The sequence below is a fragment of the Schistocerca cancellata genome, chromosome 10 (genome assembly GCF_023864275.1).
Source record: "Schistocerca cancellata isolate TAMUIC-IGC-003103 chromosome 10, iqSchCanc2.1, whole genome shotgun sequence".
NCBI lineage: Eukaryota > Metazoa > Arthropoda > Insecta > Orthoptera > Acrididae > Schistocerca > Schistocerca cancellata.
The window spans coordinates 154,375,437-154,391,090 of record NC_064635.1 but is presented as its reverse complement, the minus strand read 5'-3'; positions in this window follow the sequence as shown (position 1 = coordinate 154,391,090).

The window sequence follows — 15,654 nt, the reverse complement described above, 5'->3', positions numbered from 1 at the left end:
CTCATCCTCTCGCTGACAGTTCCTTCTTCACTCGGCGGCCGTGCCCCAGGCGCGGTGCAACGCTTGTCGCCGACCAACTGTGTCACCTCAGTTACAATGCTCTATTTAAATTTCAGTTATTACTCGTGTGACAGTATTCATTTCAGGAAATTCCGCTGAGCCTCTTGAGACACAGCGTTAACCAGTTTAGAAAAGATCTTGTAATTATCAGCATTAGTAAAATGTTGGTTACGTCTTGTGTTGGTAGCAGCTGCCTCTCCACTGAGGTAGCTTGCTCATATATTGGACCCTGAAACACCACGTGCTGTGGTGTACCATTCGGGAACCCACAATCGCACCCTGGCGTAGGTCTCCTTCCAGTCCTGTGTAAGTACTCAGGGTAAGGTCCAATGTCAGTCAGGAAGTGAATGACACTAGGAGATGGCACCATAACCTTGTTCTTGAGTCGTGCCCTTACACTTGGAACATACGTATAAACTTGCCGTCCAGTCTCTGAGTGATCCCACTCCTCTTGCCATAAATTCAGTAGCTGCTCTTTAATCGCCCTGATGCTGGTAAGAGGCGCACACATGATGTCTCGAACACGTTGTATATTTTGTTTATGTAACCAGTAGATAGCAGCTTGCTGATGAATCATTAAATCCAACACACACAGTCCCATCACTACCAGCAAGGCATATGTAGGGCTGGTACCAAATGCTCCAATACATGTGACAAGTACGTTCCTTTGAACTCTTATGACTGCCATTGCAGGCTTCACCAGGGCTAGCCTGTGGGCCCACACACTTGCTCTGTAACCAACAATTGGAGCGAAAAGGCAGTTATGATATATATGTATAGCCTTCAGCGGCAACTGAATATGCCGCTGCCCAATAGTTATTAATTTATTAAACAATGGCAACGCCTTTGCAGCAGTCTCCTGAATGTGTACTCCAAAATTCCAGTGTTTATCCAAATATACTCCCAGGTACCTAGCTGAGCCACATCTGGAAACAATTACCTCATTAATTTGTACTGTTGGGTCTCTATTGAGCTTTCCCTTCAGTAACATATACAATGACTTTCTTGGCGCCACCATCAACTAGTGGCCAAGGCTTCATTCTGTACATTTTGACCATATCTCTATATATTTTCTCAATGTCAAATTTTCGGCTCCTTCTAGCAAACACCTGCTCCACCAAGCTCAGTTTCATAGGTACAATGAGAGCCCGCCGGTTGGCACTAAGGGCTTCGCTGTCCCACCAGTAAGGTGTGGGTGGGTATGGCGAGGGGCGGCATAACTCCCGCCGTTGAGACGCGGCCACCGGGAAGAGCACCGTTCAAAACTTGATACAGATAGTTTCATAGGTGCATTTGCTTTTATCATCTATCTATATGGCCCTGCATCATTTACTAAGCAGTGCCGTGAGACAGCTCAGCTATAAGTACAGTACTGATGTACAGCAGAATGTTTGCCTTCTACCAAAGGGAGAGTATCGACTCGACCCCAGCGTTGCCACCGCAGGAAGCCGTCTCGGAAAAACTACCCCCACACCATCACCATTTTGCGGGGGTACGTACCCTCTATATCCTCAGAGGAGCACACTTAGCCGCTGGGCATCAGGGCTCACGGCCTGCTGTCTGGTGCCCACGGGGAACTGCATGGAGGTGGTGCCGCCATAGTGTCTGCTTACAATGAGCATCAACTGGTGCACATTTCCCCCGCCATACCTTGCGGTCAGCAGGTTCAACAGCACTCGGCTCAGGCTAGCCAGGCCTTGCCCATCGTCGAGCCCTGAATTTTCCGGGTTCCTGGCCTAGAGTCCGGTCACATCTTAGTCATTGCCAGCCCACAAGTCAGCATCCGAATCATTGCTGCTGGCCTCTGGAGTCGTGTCGGGGTCATGGGGCCTTCTAGCCCTTTCCCTGACGAGTTCCACAGCTCTCCGCTGCAAGTATTGTTCTAATGCCTGTGCAGAGATCGCAGGGGCAAGAGTGTTGAGCACCCTCTAGTGCTCTCTGCTCCAGAGTAGTGCCCTGACGTCTCTGTTACGGGGCAGTTCGCCTTCCCGAACGTCAGCAAATTGTGGGCAGTCCTACAGTGTGTGTTCTGGGGATCCTTCCTCGCCACAGTCGCAGACTGTAGTTTTTTCGTTTGCCTGTCCTACGCAAGTAGGTGGGAAACAGCCCATGTCCTGCAAGAAGTGCACCAGTCCCCATGAGGGTTTCAGAAACCAAAGTCTCATCCACTCTCTCGCGTTGGGGAATATGCGGTGCACGCACCTGCTTGTGCGGAGTGTGTCCCACCTTTGCTGCCACTCGTCAAGGAGCCAGTTCCGGACTGCAGAGTTGCTGTCTGTTATTGACCCCTTTCCCTGACCAGTAGGTCAAGTGGGGAGATTGCTGAGATGACAAGTAGCAGAAGTCGTGCTGTAGGCTCCAGTAAGGTGTATCAGCGCTAAGTGCTGTAACCTCCTTAACGCCGCCGCTGGCTTCCTCTTTCTCAGTCTATGAGCCCACACACTTGACCCGTAGGCCGTGATGGCAACAAGGATACTTGAGTGATACAGCCTCAGTGCTTGCACCAGCAGGTGGAACTGCTTGTTTGCAATACTGGCTATCTTGTGAAATAGGGCTTGGCTTTTGCGACACACAATTTCGATGTGTGCAAAGAACAGTCTGGTCTCATCAAGATAGACTCCCAGGTATCTCGTCATGTGTGTTCGCCTGATGACTCCGTTGTTGGCCCCGCCAGCAACTAGGAGTATAGGGTCCTGTACCAAACAGCCGCGTGACAAGATGTACACTCTTCTCCGCAGGCAGTCCTAGCTTCTATTTCGGGACCACTGCTGCAGTGCATTGAGTGCTGCGTTGCAGTTTACTTCCAGCATTACTCGAGAATCACCTACTATCACTAGAAGGATGTCGCAACATACAGAAGGAAAGAGGTACAAGTGACTTTAGTCTTATCAAAATTATAAGAAGAATACTTATACCCCTTTATATATAAATGAAAGAGTCAGAAGCAATGATTTTTATGATACCTCTTATGAAATGTAAAGCTAATGAACACATTTTAACGCTTTCACTGCTACACCTGAAACTGCAACTCTGTGTGTGATATGTGATTAGAAATAAAGAAAACTTGCATTTTCATAAAAATTTTGGGAATACTGCATATATATATATATATATATAACTGATCAGTATACGGTCTCTTTCAGTGCCTGTATTGGAAGTACATGTTCAGCACGAGGAAGGTGAAATTGCCAGTGTTTATCTCAGCTAACACCATGCATTTGTTGCTTAGGTGCGCAACTTTGACTGCTCTGAAATATCGATTTAGCGCAACGGTTGCTGCCATAGAGTGCTCTCCCTCAGCCAAGATCTGAGCTGTAGTAGACATATATAGCATCTTTCCATCTCTAGAGTAGGGCTCTTGCAGACATAGAATGTCTAGAGACTCCTCCTCTGCACGGCGTCGTACCTCGTGCATGACTGCTTGCATTTGTATGCAGTTCGGCTGTCCTATTTTAACCATTGCGAACATTGTGAGTTTTCACTGTCTGGTCGGGAACAGGTGAGGCAGCAGCTGGTAAGGAGCCGGTTGACGAGAGGTCTTGTCTCCCATAATCTGTTCTCTGGATTTTGCGCTTTGTGAGAATCTTGTAGTACTCACACTCTTTGCCTGGCGTTACACATATTCGGTTTCGCTTTTTGCACGGGATGCAGACCGCTTGGTCCCCTGCCTTTCTGCAATCTTTTCTCATGTGGCCGGTTTTGCCACAGTGCCCGCACGTTACTATACTCGGGTCCTGCTTGCAGAACCTCACTGAGTGGTTCACATCCTGGCACCGTGTGCAGACAACGAAGTCCAGGTAGTCATTGACTGGCATGGACTCGAAGCCCATATACAGTAGTTTCTGCCTTAGGATAGCGACTCTGAGTCTGGGGCATACTTCCACCACGAGATTCGCTGTCTGTTTGCCCCTTGGTCCAGTCCAGAATTTCTGCTTAAACTCTTTGCGGAATTGTGCTTCCGAAAGTCCTCCGAGGTCATTTTGCTTGCGAGTGAGCTGAACCACAGCTTCAGTCTTCATGACAAAAGTTACATGGTAGATGATAATGTGTGGATTCAGCTTTTTCAGCAGTTAGCACTTTAGTACTTCTGTCAGTTCGGTGTTACCCAGTAGCTTCTGACGATCAGTCTCAGACGCCACATCAGCGATGAGTGTCGGGCTGTTAGTGGTGACCCATGAGAACTTCACACCTTCGACTTCTGACTTGACCAGGGAGGTGAACTACTACTTCACTTCCGATCTGCTTTCGTTGTCCTTTGACTTTATGAAGAGCATTGCCTTCTCAGTCTGAGCTTTCGTTATCATGGCCTGGGTCTTCCGTTCTGGAGAGGGCAGAGCGGCGGCAACTTGTGCAAAGATCTTGGGTAGTGCGGGGGGCGCCGCCTTCATCCTCGTCATTTCCTCCTATAAGGCTACCACCCTTCCTGTGAGGGCTGACTGCGCCATGGCCCAAGCTCTTAGCTGTCGCTTGAAGTCGCCCATATTCGTCCCCTCAACCAGTTGCCCCGGTTTGAGGGACTCGTCCACCAACTCCTGGACGTCCTCAAGCTGCGTTGCTATGAGCTTCATGGTCGCTAGATCGCTCCGGCTTACCTAATTGCAGGACATGCCATCCTTGACTGGGCCGATGGGCTGTTGGGTTCTACCACAATGACTTGCTCATTTGCACAATGGACGCAAACGCCATGTCACCTCTATGGCACAGTGACATCGAGCCTCTCGGCGCACGATGCACCGCCAGGCGAGGTGAGAGACTCGCTGAAGCAATTCACGAGCTCGGACTTGAAGTGTTGAACTGACCAAACTTCCCATCAACGTATGAAGGTCGCCGAGGGGCGACCTCGTACACTGATGTGACACTCAAGAGTGCACACGCGCTTCTCCGTGTGGAGAATTGGAAGGTATGGTGGGGAATGACACTAAGTGACCACAATCTGATCACATTCACTGTGGCCTATGATGGGGAGCCTACTCAAGACCGAGTGAACGGCATCGTCAAATACAACTGGCACAAGGCAGATTGGGATCGACTAAGAGGAAATCTAGTGGTAACGGATTGGCCAATGGATCGCGTTGACAAAGCTGTAGAGGATTTGACGGTGGCCATACAGACAGCAGCAACAGGCACATTCCCATTGGCCCATACAGAGAAAGCGCCTAGGGCACCTTGGAACCCTGAGCTGCTTCGTCTCCGATGCAAATGCAGAAGGGCGCGGCTGCACTACCAGCGCAGCATTGGTGATCATATGTGTGAAGCCACGCTCGCGTGGTACAGGCAGGCCAAGGTGGTGTTTAAGCAGACACTGCACACGGTACGGACTGAGAGTGGGCAGACATTCATTCACGACAGTCTGGCAGCTGATCACTGCCGCACACTGTTTAAGATTGCAGCATCGAAGGTTTGGTCACTGACAGTCCTGTCGACTCTAAGGAAGATCGATGACAGCCACAACAGGGACTGGCAAGAATCAGCCGAACTCCTCATGAGCACCTTATTGCCCGATCATAGTAGCGAATATGAGGATGAGGAACACGGGAATCTTAGGCGGCAACTCAACGAGGTGTACGCCGACGAGACGCCGGTTGCTCCATTCACTGAATGTGAAGTTACTGTTGCACTTCTTGAATTTCGCCGTAAAAAGGCAACAGGCCATGATGGAGTCGCTGCCGAGGATCTCCAAGCTTTGTGCGTGGAGATCTGCCCCTGCCTGACAAACCTCTACAATGAGTGCTTACGTCAGGGACGGGTACCAGTGTCGTGGAAGTTGGCTGAAGTGGTCATTCTGCGAAAGGGTGAGGACAAGGATCCGGAAGTGCCGAAGTCATACCGACCCATCTATCTCATGAACTCCATGGCCAAGCTCCAGGAGAAACTCCTATGCTTCCGGCTGGAGCAACACTGGGAGCTTTGGGGACAAAGTCCCGACCAGTATGGATTCAGGAGGGGCCTGTGTATGGAGGATGCTATAAACAAGGCGATGTTGTTGGTGGACACATCCGCAGGCAAGTATGTTGCGGAGATAATGGTTGACATTGCCGGGGCTTTCGACAACCTATGGTAGCTGCCGCTGTTCGACAGCCTAAGGAAGTTGGAATGCCCGGGTCCTGTACTGGTGCCTGCTTGACTACTGCTGTGATCGGCAGGTAGTTATACGGTGCCTGGGGAAGGTGGTTGAGAAGTCGATCACTAAGGGATGCCCACAGAGCTTGGTCTGTGGTCCCATATTGTGGGATGTAGGCCTTGAACTGGTGCTGGAGGAACTTGGAGAACGGCTACAAGTGTGAGGCCTGGTGGCGTATGCCGACGACATCACAGCCTGCAAATTACTGTCTGTTAAACAGCTTCGATATTTGCTCTCGTTGATTTTCGAGCAAGAAAAACTTTGTTCACAAATATAGGTCAGTCCAAATATGGAGAACATTTTGCCTGCAAATTTCTTGATACATGGAAATTTTTTAGCTGACAAAGATTTATAAAAGTCAACTACAGCACTAAACATTAATTTCACTGCGTGATCTGCCTGCGTGTCAATCAGTTCAAGTCAATCAGTTCAAAGTCTAACAAGTCCTGACCAGTGGTTCTATCTTTTTAATGGATACTATACCAAGTAATTCGTTGGTGATGAGGAAATGTTAATTAATTCCACAGATAAGGATGAGTACATGTGCAGTGTCTTCAATATCTGTGCTTTCGTCCATTGCCAGTGAAAACCAAATAAAATCTTCGCTCACAGTTGTTGGTCTGCAAGTTCGTCACTAATTAAATCAATTTGCCGCGCATAGTCCTCCTTGACAACAAAATGCTCTCAAGTTTGTTTTTAACCTCAGGACACAATACACTTGCAGACTCTACCATGCACTGTTTAATAAACTCACCATCCAAAAAAGCTTTGTTTCGTTTAACAAGGTTATAGGCGACCTGCTGCACAGACAAAACACAAGTAAACCACCCTAAAAAGAAGAAAATTGCTCCAAACGTCGTACTATTCACTCAGCGCGGGAGAAATACAGCGCTCCCATCAGCCACCGCGTGGAGCATAAATTTGCGCCAATAGCAGGATGCACAGTGCTTTTTTCTGTGCCCGTGGTGGGTGATGGTAGTGCTCCCATAATCCACAATACCAACATGCAGCTAGGTTGGTTGCATGACTTTAGAGACATCTGTCGGTAGTACGCACTACCAAGTAGTGCAGACGCTCGCGGATTTTTTTAGTCGCACAGGGAAGGGAAATTTTGTTTTTCCTATGATTTTTGTAAATGTCTTTGCGGGCCACACGAAACCCCTCTGCGGGCCACATGTGGCCAGTGGGCCGCTATTTGCCCACCCTTGGCATAGAGGCACGGCTACCAAAGGCATTTTCCCCGACTGGGCTGCTGCCCGGCTACCTTCGCTGGGTCCTGCACGCCATTCACTGTCTCCGACGGTTGCAACTTAGGCCGTGTGGCCGCCATCTCTTTTGCCGGGCGAGGATGGGTGGACATGCCAGCACTGACTGGGCCACCGGGTTGTTGCCCAGCTACCTTTGGCTTACCTGCAGTCTTTCACACTGGTGGTGTCGTTGGCCGCAAGGTCTTCGTCTCTGCCTTTGAGTTGGACTTCACGGTTGCGCCGTCACCGACTAGGCCACTGGGCTTGCGCCCGGCTTCCTTAGCTGGCTTGGACTTATCTCCCGCCTTGGGTGCTGCTCTTGGTGCCGGTTGGCGGGGTGGCAGCATTAGCTCACTGGTAGCATCCGCACTCTGCGATCTCTGTTTTACCAGTTTCTGCAGTTGTTTCTTCTGCCTCCTTGCTGCTGCCTTGCGTTCTTTTTTGCTGTCACTTTCACTCATGTCAAATAGCGTCCGTGCCTGAGTCTCGCTTGCGGCAGTCTTGGCGCTCCGTGCACGAGGTGTTCGGAAATCCAATTCTGGCGCGCTAAGCGTGGGGTCAGTGTATTGTGGACAAGGGGCCTCCGACTGCTCTTGTGTTGGGAGGTCGCTCCCTGAATGGTCAGTGTGATGACTCCACGGCGGCCCACTGTTTCCGTTGTGAGAGATGTGTTCGAGAGAATCTATATGCTTCCCATGAGTAGCTAGGGATGTATGTGGTCCGCCCAGGCGTCCCCCCACTCACCTTGGAGGTGGCTGACTCATGACTTCACAACTCAACAGCCTTGCGCCCCATAGCCACCAGCTAATGCAGAGGGTGAGGGGTGATTATAGAGATTGTCCTTCTCTTGCCCAGGCGATTAACCCAAGACTCCAGTCCGACACACGCATGATGTTCCACTGCACGCCTCACAGAGTTTTTTGAGGTGCGAGTATCGGATTACAGCTTTCGCTGGTAGTGCTTGCCAGCTCTGGGCTAGGGTACCCCGGGTTTGCCAGGCCCAAACGGAGGCTGCATTAGCCTCTGTCCGTATGGTCGTGGTCTTAGACCACTCAGGAGCATCCTCCTGGGGACAGCTCCTGGTGAGTTCCGCATTGCGGTGGCCGCGTCTGGCCTCCCCTTCGCAATCATGCACTGGAAATCCTCCGAGTGTGGCCAAGTCATCACCCGTGTTGCATCCTCTGAAAGACAGAGGGCACCTCGCAGTCAACGCTCGTTGTGGAAGAGTTTGTTTCTGCAGGAACGGTGACCGCCCATACTCCCCACTGTACTTTGTGCGCCGACCGCGTGCACCGACCTCAGCCAACATTGCGTTTGGCTGGGCGGCGCCACTAAGTTGTCCGGACGCGGCCGGCCAAACTGTGCGCAGCCGCCCCGGCGTCCGCCCCGGCACAGCAGCGGGAGTGGACAGTCATTCAGTGACCAACTGCTCGCCCCCCGCCACTCAGCAGCACTCGCACCGCCTGACCCCACTCGGCCCGGCCCGGTGCGGCGCAGCTGGCATGGTGACGCATCAGCGCAAATAGCGCATCAGCACATACATAGAGGATGTGGTCTACGTCGTCCTCTTCTCCGCAAGTGCAGGTGGGATCCGTTTGGATTTTTAATTCCCATAGTTTCTTCTTTAACCCGTGTCCAGTGAGAAGACAGGTGAGTGAATAGGGTGGTGTTTTCATTTTACTCCATCCGGTGCACCAGTGTGACACCTGTTGAAACTATTTGTACATGTCTCTTCCCTTGTCTGAGGATTCCCAGCTTGTCTGCCATTCTACTTGTAGCAGGGATTCTATGGCCTTGGTTTGATTAAACCCTGGTGTTCGTGCATCAGGCACAGGAAATCCTGCTAGACTTCCACCCATACCATGTCTTGTATGGTATGTGAGAGCTGCCCTAATAAAAGGTCCAGTCGTAAGCATCCGGCAAGCACCTGCAGGGCTTCATTAGATATTGTGCTGCATGCCCTGGTCTTCTGTAGTAAAAAGGTCTCTGTATTGCAAATAGAATCCTTTGGATGTATCTGTTGTTTGCTCTATCCCCCTATGCTGCAGCACCGTATCTACATGGTGATAGGCAAAGCCCGCTGTATATTAATTTCAGGGACTGTTGTTTGAGTCCCCATTCTGCTCTCCTCACTCTTACCAGTGCCCCTGAAATTGCACAAAGTTTTTGTTGCAATCTCCTTGCATGATGGGTGAAGGTCAGTTTTTCATCGAGGGTGACTCCCAGGTACGTGAATTCAGAGTAACCTGATATTCTGTCCTTCAAATTTTATTTGTGGGGGGCCTTTCTCTGTCAAAATGACCTTTTAGTGTCATAGCTACTGTCTTGGGTCTGGAGATCTGTACCTTAGTTCTTTTCGCTCATTCCCCAATTGTTTGTATAGCTTGTGTTCCTTTCTCCTCAAGTTGCTTCCTACTGCAGCCTTTTATCACGATGGCGAGGTCGTCTGCATATGCCACTTTTGTCCATTTATCTCCATCGTCTTCCTTCACTATTTAATGAATACAAGGTTCCATAGGAAGGGGCTTCAGATGGAGCCCTGGGGGCAGCCTTTCGTGATAACCTTCTCAGTTGTGCCAGCACTGGTTTCTGCCATGGCTTTGTGGTGACTAAAATAACTTTCTATCAGGTGGTAGATGTTTTGTGGGCAGTCTATTTCTCTTAGTCGCCTCATTACCCTTGGCCACCATAGGTTGTCAAAAGCTCCTGCTATGTCCACAAAGATGGCCATGACATATTTATCTTCACACTGGGTGGTGTTTAAGACCTGCCGGATTGCCATCTCTGTGGAGGCACCTTGCCTAAAGCCGAACTGGTTTGGGGCTTTGAGGCCTGACACAATGTGTTACCCATTTTTTCCAAGTATCTTCCTTGGCATTTGTTATTTGTTTTGTGTATTCATTTCTCTTCCTGTTGTAGTTCCTTTTTGCTGCCTCAATCTCGGTCTCATCCCCATTCCTGCGTGCTTGTTGTGGGTTTTGTCGGGCTATTGTTGTGTTGCGTCGAAGCTGTGTGAGAGTGACATTCCACCAAAGTACGGGATCCTGCAGCTGTGTCCTTTTATTCATGGATTTGTGGCAGCCTAAATTTATTGCTTCCTCCAGGCGCTTCACTTTTTCAGTTACGCTCATTTCCACACTGCTCATCAGGTTGGCTATTTCACCTGCAAAACCTTGGTCAAATATTGGCCATTTTGTTTTGTGTGTATTGTATTTTATTGTTTTGTTCTTTGTGGAGGTATCACAGTGTAGGATATTACTCTATGGTCACTGGTTGTCCACTGTTCATGGACCATCCATTCCACTATGGTTCCTGCTGCTGTTGCTGTTCACAGGGTGAGATCTATGTTACTTTCGCCATTTGGCCCACTGAAGGTTGTTAGTGGTGAGTCCTTGTTTATTATGACAAGGCTGTGCTGGCTTATGAAGTCTTCCAGTATCCTTCCTTCAGCATCAGTTGTGTTGCCATGCCACATTGGGGAGATTGCATTTGCATCCATCCCTATAATTACGTGTTTCCCTGACAGTTTGTTTATAATTGTTTCGAGTTTGTGAAGGAAGCGGCGTAAAGGTTGGCCATATTGACAGTACATGCTTACAAGGTAGAGCTCTCCAAAGGACCCACTTATACTTGCAACAGCTGTGTGTGCATCACATAGGATGGTGAGTTGCAGCACATTTAGTTCTTTGGTTCTGATTATTATGGCCACCTTTGGTGTTACATGCTGAGGACCTTTTTTTTTTTTTTTCATTTACTAAGGTGGGCCATGTGCTACTTAAAACAAGTAACAAGCCAGGCAGTGTTAGGTCTCTTAGCCGAAATGGCTGCTTGCAAGTTATGTCAGCTTGACAAGTCCCCATTCCGTTACCGTCCCTGCCACGTGGAGGCGGACCTTTTCTAATGTTTCTGCCCTGGCTGTTTATCTGTGTGTGAGTACGCTAATTATTACAGTAAGTGACGTTTATCTCTAAACTAATTGATAAAAAATAATATAAATATTTAGATATAAAATGGAACAAATAAGATATAAGAAAGAAATGAAAACAAAAGAAAACAAAGAAAAAGAATTCTAAACTATAAGGTGTCTACAGATAAACGAGTTCTCGCAGCTACAATTTTAGAGTACAATGCTGAGGACTGAAATCTGCAAAATCTTTACTGAGTTTTTTTCCATGTCTTGTGCTTTGTTACCAGAGAGTGCTTCTTCATTTTTATTCTTGGCCATATTCAGTTTTTCAGCTTAATAGTTCCTTTATCCTCTTATACGCTGGGCAAGTTTGGTCCTGAACGGAATGGTTGCAGTCCCTCTTCCCACACTTGCAATTTGCACATTGTGGTGGCTGCTCCTTCTTTTCACACTCTTTAAAGCTGTTTCCTGAGATTGCACAGTGTCCACAGATGGTTTCATTACTTGTACATCTTGCTGATGTGTGGCCACTTGGCTCATCTGCTAATGTTTGTTTTGTTTTGCACCCTGTGGGATGTGCAGCTGAAATATATATACGATCTTGTTGGGTTATGTGGTTCCATGTTTTTGGTGCTACTTCAAGTACCATGTTTACTACTTCCCTATTTCTCGGTCCACTTTTGAAAACACCTCAGGTACCATTTGACACTTTCTCTAGGGTCATTCCTATCCTGGAGAGATTCCTCTAATGCAGTTCGGATTTTAGAGCCTCTTCTTCCATGTCTCTGGGGACATCATACATCATTACCCTAGGGTTTCTTTTCTTGGGGTTTGAGAAAATTAGACCTGAACTCCTAAAGTCTTCACATGTTTTAATTTTATCAGCCTCCTCATCGTTTGGGACTTCGATAATGACGCTATAGCCCTTCATGGTCCTACATTTCGACACTCTTACGTCTCTGAGTGTAGTTTTGATAACTTTTTCCACGGTTTCTTCCACCTGTTTTGCGTCCTTCTGTGACTTTTCCTCTGTCTTTATGACCAAAACCTTGTGCTGGGGTTTTGAGGGTGCAACTCGTTTTGGAACTGTAGCTGTTGAGGAAACCTTTGCAGCGTAAGTCTCCTGCACTGGTGCTGTATTGAGGTGGGCGTTTTTGAGACATCTTAGCTCGGTTTTTAGTTCTATTATTTCTGCCTCGTATTTTTTAATATCTGTTCATACATGGATAATTTGCCCAAGATATATATTTTACTTGCTTTATCTATTGTGAGTTTTGTGTGTTCACTGAAAGTGTGTTTTTCATCTAAGTGTAGCCCAAGGTAACGCGTAACCTGTTTTCTCCGTGTGCTGACATCATTTAGCTTTAGATTAGGATTTCTCTGCAGTACTCCTTTAAGTAGTATGTAAACTGTTTTGTTTGCAGTGATGTGAAGTTTATTTTCCCTACACCAGTAATCGATTTTCATAAGGAGTTGCGTGCCGTTTTGTTAGAGTACAACTCGTGAGTTCGCTGACGTCAGAAGTAGGAGATCGTCAGCATAAGCAACCGCACCTCTTACACAGTGATCTTGGGCCATAATATCCAAGAGGGGCTCAAAGTCAATGTCCCAAAAAATCAGGCCACATATCGAGCCTTGTTTGCTAATTCGTTTAACTACCTTTCGCCTGCCTTCCCTCCACCCCACCACACTATTGCGGCAATAGTCTAATAGACTGTTATATAGAGATGTAGGTAGCTGGATCTGTCTAAGGCGAGCAAAGAGTGATGGCCACCATAAATTGTCAAGGTTTGCCGATCTTAAGTTTGTTGATTGCCATTCTCACAAGAAGAAGCTGCAATAGCAAAGTAATTCTGTCACTTACATAATTTTCCCTCATTTTCCGTCTTAGATCTAAATGACACTGTTAATGCTGTGTATGATCATCGTCTGGCAGCAGTCTGCTTAAAAGATACTCGGCCGAACTCCGCCACCCCTATGTCATGGTTCCATCAGTTTGTTTTAATGTTGAAAGTACAGTTGGTGCCCTTAGGCGTTCTGACTGAAGTTTATATGGCTGCCCCGATATGTCTTTTTGTAATTCCAATTTAACAAAATTGGGCCAGTGATTCTTCCTGGTTTTGTGCAATTTCTCCTTATATTTATGTCTTGCATTTCTGTAGAGTTCAAGCCTAATTTGTCTTTCCTGCGCCGTTTTCGTGGTCTGGTAGTGCTTTCTTTTGACCCTAGATTCCCTATGCAATCTGGTCAGTTCTGCTGACCATGGCAGCTGCTTACCACCCTTATCATGTACCATAGGAATATCTGCATGACACTCGTTATAACGTGTGTCCTGTAGTCAATGCTGCCGTTGATTGTTGACAATGATGCTGCCGCAACCACATTCCTGAGTTTTGGCCAGTTTGCCTTACTCATCAATAAGCGCTGATGTGTGTCCCTGTGTTGTATGTTCATAGAACGGTTTATCCCAATGACAATGAGATTATGGTCACTCTGTGTAGCTCGGTCCATAACCTCCCAGGTATTGATGAATGGTATGGACTTGGTGTTTGCTAGAGAAATGTCAGTGTTGGTTTCGCCTCCTGCATGTCCACAAAAAGTTGGGGGTTGTCCTGCTTTATTTAATATGAATAAGTTGCACTCATTAATTGCGTCTATCATAGGTACAGCGAGAGTCCGCCGGTCGGCACTGAGGCCGTCACTGTCCCACCTGTAAGGCATGGGCGGCTGTGGTGAGAGGCGGCACAATTCCCGCCATTGAGGCGCAGCCGCCGGGAAGAGCGGCTTTCAAAACTTGATGCAAATAGTTTCATAGGTACAACTTTTTTTTAACAACATTATTGTAACATACAACAACACACTACCTAGGTTACAAAAGTGGGTACTACATCTAAACAATAGTTACTTGTTACAAACAGTGATTTCTAGATAACATGAATAATGCAACAATCTATTTACAACATTTGACCTCTTAGCTGCTCTGGGTAACCAGGAGTGTTGCCCATCCCTAGCCATGAGGAAGCAGGCCAACTACTACCGCGAAACCACTGCCTTGTTATATTTGATTATTGTATCATCCCTCCACCACCCTTAATGATACTTCACCTACATATAAGTATCTACATCTACTTTTTTAAGAACAAATAATGTGCGCTTCTGCTCAGACTACTAACTTTCTACAACATAATGATGAAATAGTAATTATAAGAATTTTGAAGACGATCATATTACTATACATGATCATACAATAATAATACATGGAAAGTCTGGTACCGCGCGCTGCGGAATTTGAATCCCCGCCACACGTCATGGACGTCGAAGACCCATAGAGGTCTCTGTACCATCGTGCTGTAAGCTGTGGCGGCATGTGCCTCCTGGCCCGCATGTAGAGTGAGTGCGCCACAGGGGAACACGTGGTTGCAGCAGCCAATAGCGGCATCCCCGATCGCGTACTTAAGTGCCTGCCTGTTCCTCAGCCTGCCTGTCTAACCTCGCGTGCATCTCGGGACATATCGCCTCAGACAGCGTATTGACTTTCATGTTTCTATACGAGTGGATGTGGTTGTATTGTTTGGTTCATGACGTTGTTGTCTGTTCTTGTGTTGTAAGGTTCTCCGTTGGTCGTGTCCGTCCTCTCCCGTCGTGTTGTTGTTTGCGGGCTGCTCCGCGGGTCCCACCGCGTTTCCGTCACTACAACCCCGCGACCGTTCCAGACGCCGTTACAACAGAAAGAAAGAGTATTGAATATACGTATACAATACTATTGTCTAGCTGGGTTTATTGTCTTGTCTCAGGAACTATCTAGGAAGGCATGAAGGCAACACGGCCTTGGAAACACCCTTAGGCATCCCTCCTCTCTATGTTGCCATAGAGTGGGGAGCCTACCTGTCCACCTTGCCCTCAATACCATCCCCATACATGATGTTTTCCCTTCAGAGAGGGCGGACAGCTAAGCCCCACCGACGGATCTCCAGATGGCAGAACCGAGACTGCCATTCCACCCTCCATGGGCCATTAATTATGGGTCTTCTAAACTCTTGATGCTCAATACTCATCAGTCCGGTTAATGAGTACGGATTTTCTTTATTAAGTGTGTGTCTATTCAAAAATTAGTTTCGCAAATTTAGAAACTTGATCGACTAGATCTTGTAAAACTTTGTATAGGTCAGGGGTTGTTAGTATTTCTACTATTTGTCTGTTTCTTAATTCCCACCTTGCTTCTGAGGCAACCGGATCAAAGTCTCGGCACTCGAAAACAACATGCTCAGGCGTCCCCACTGGGATGCCACAGACACATTCAGGTGTTGGCCAGCTTCCTA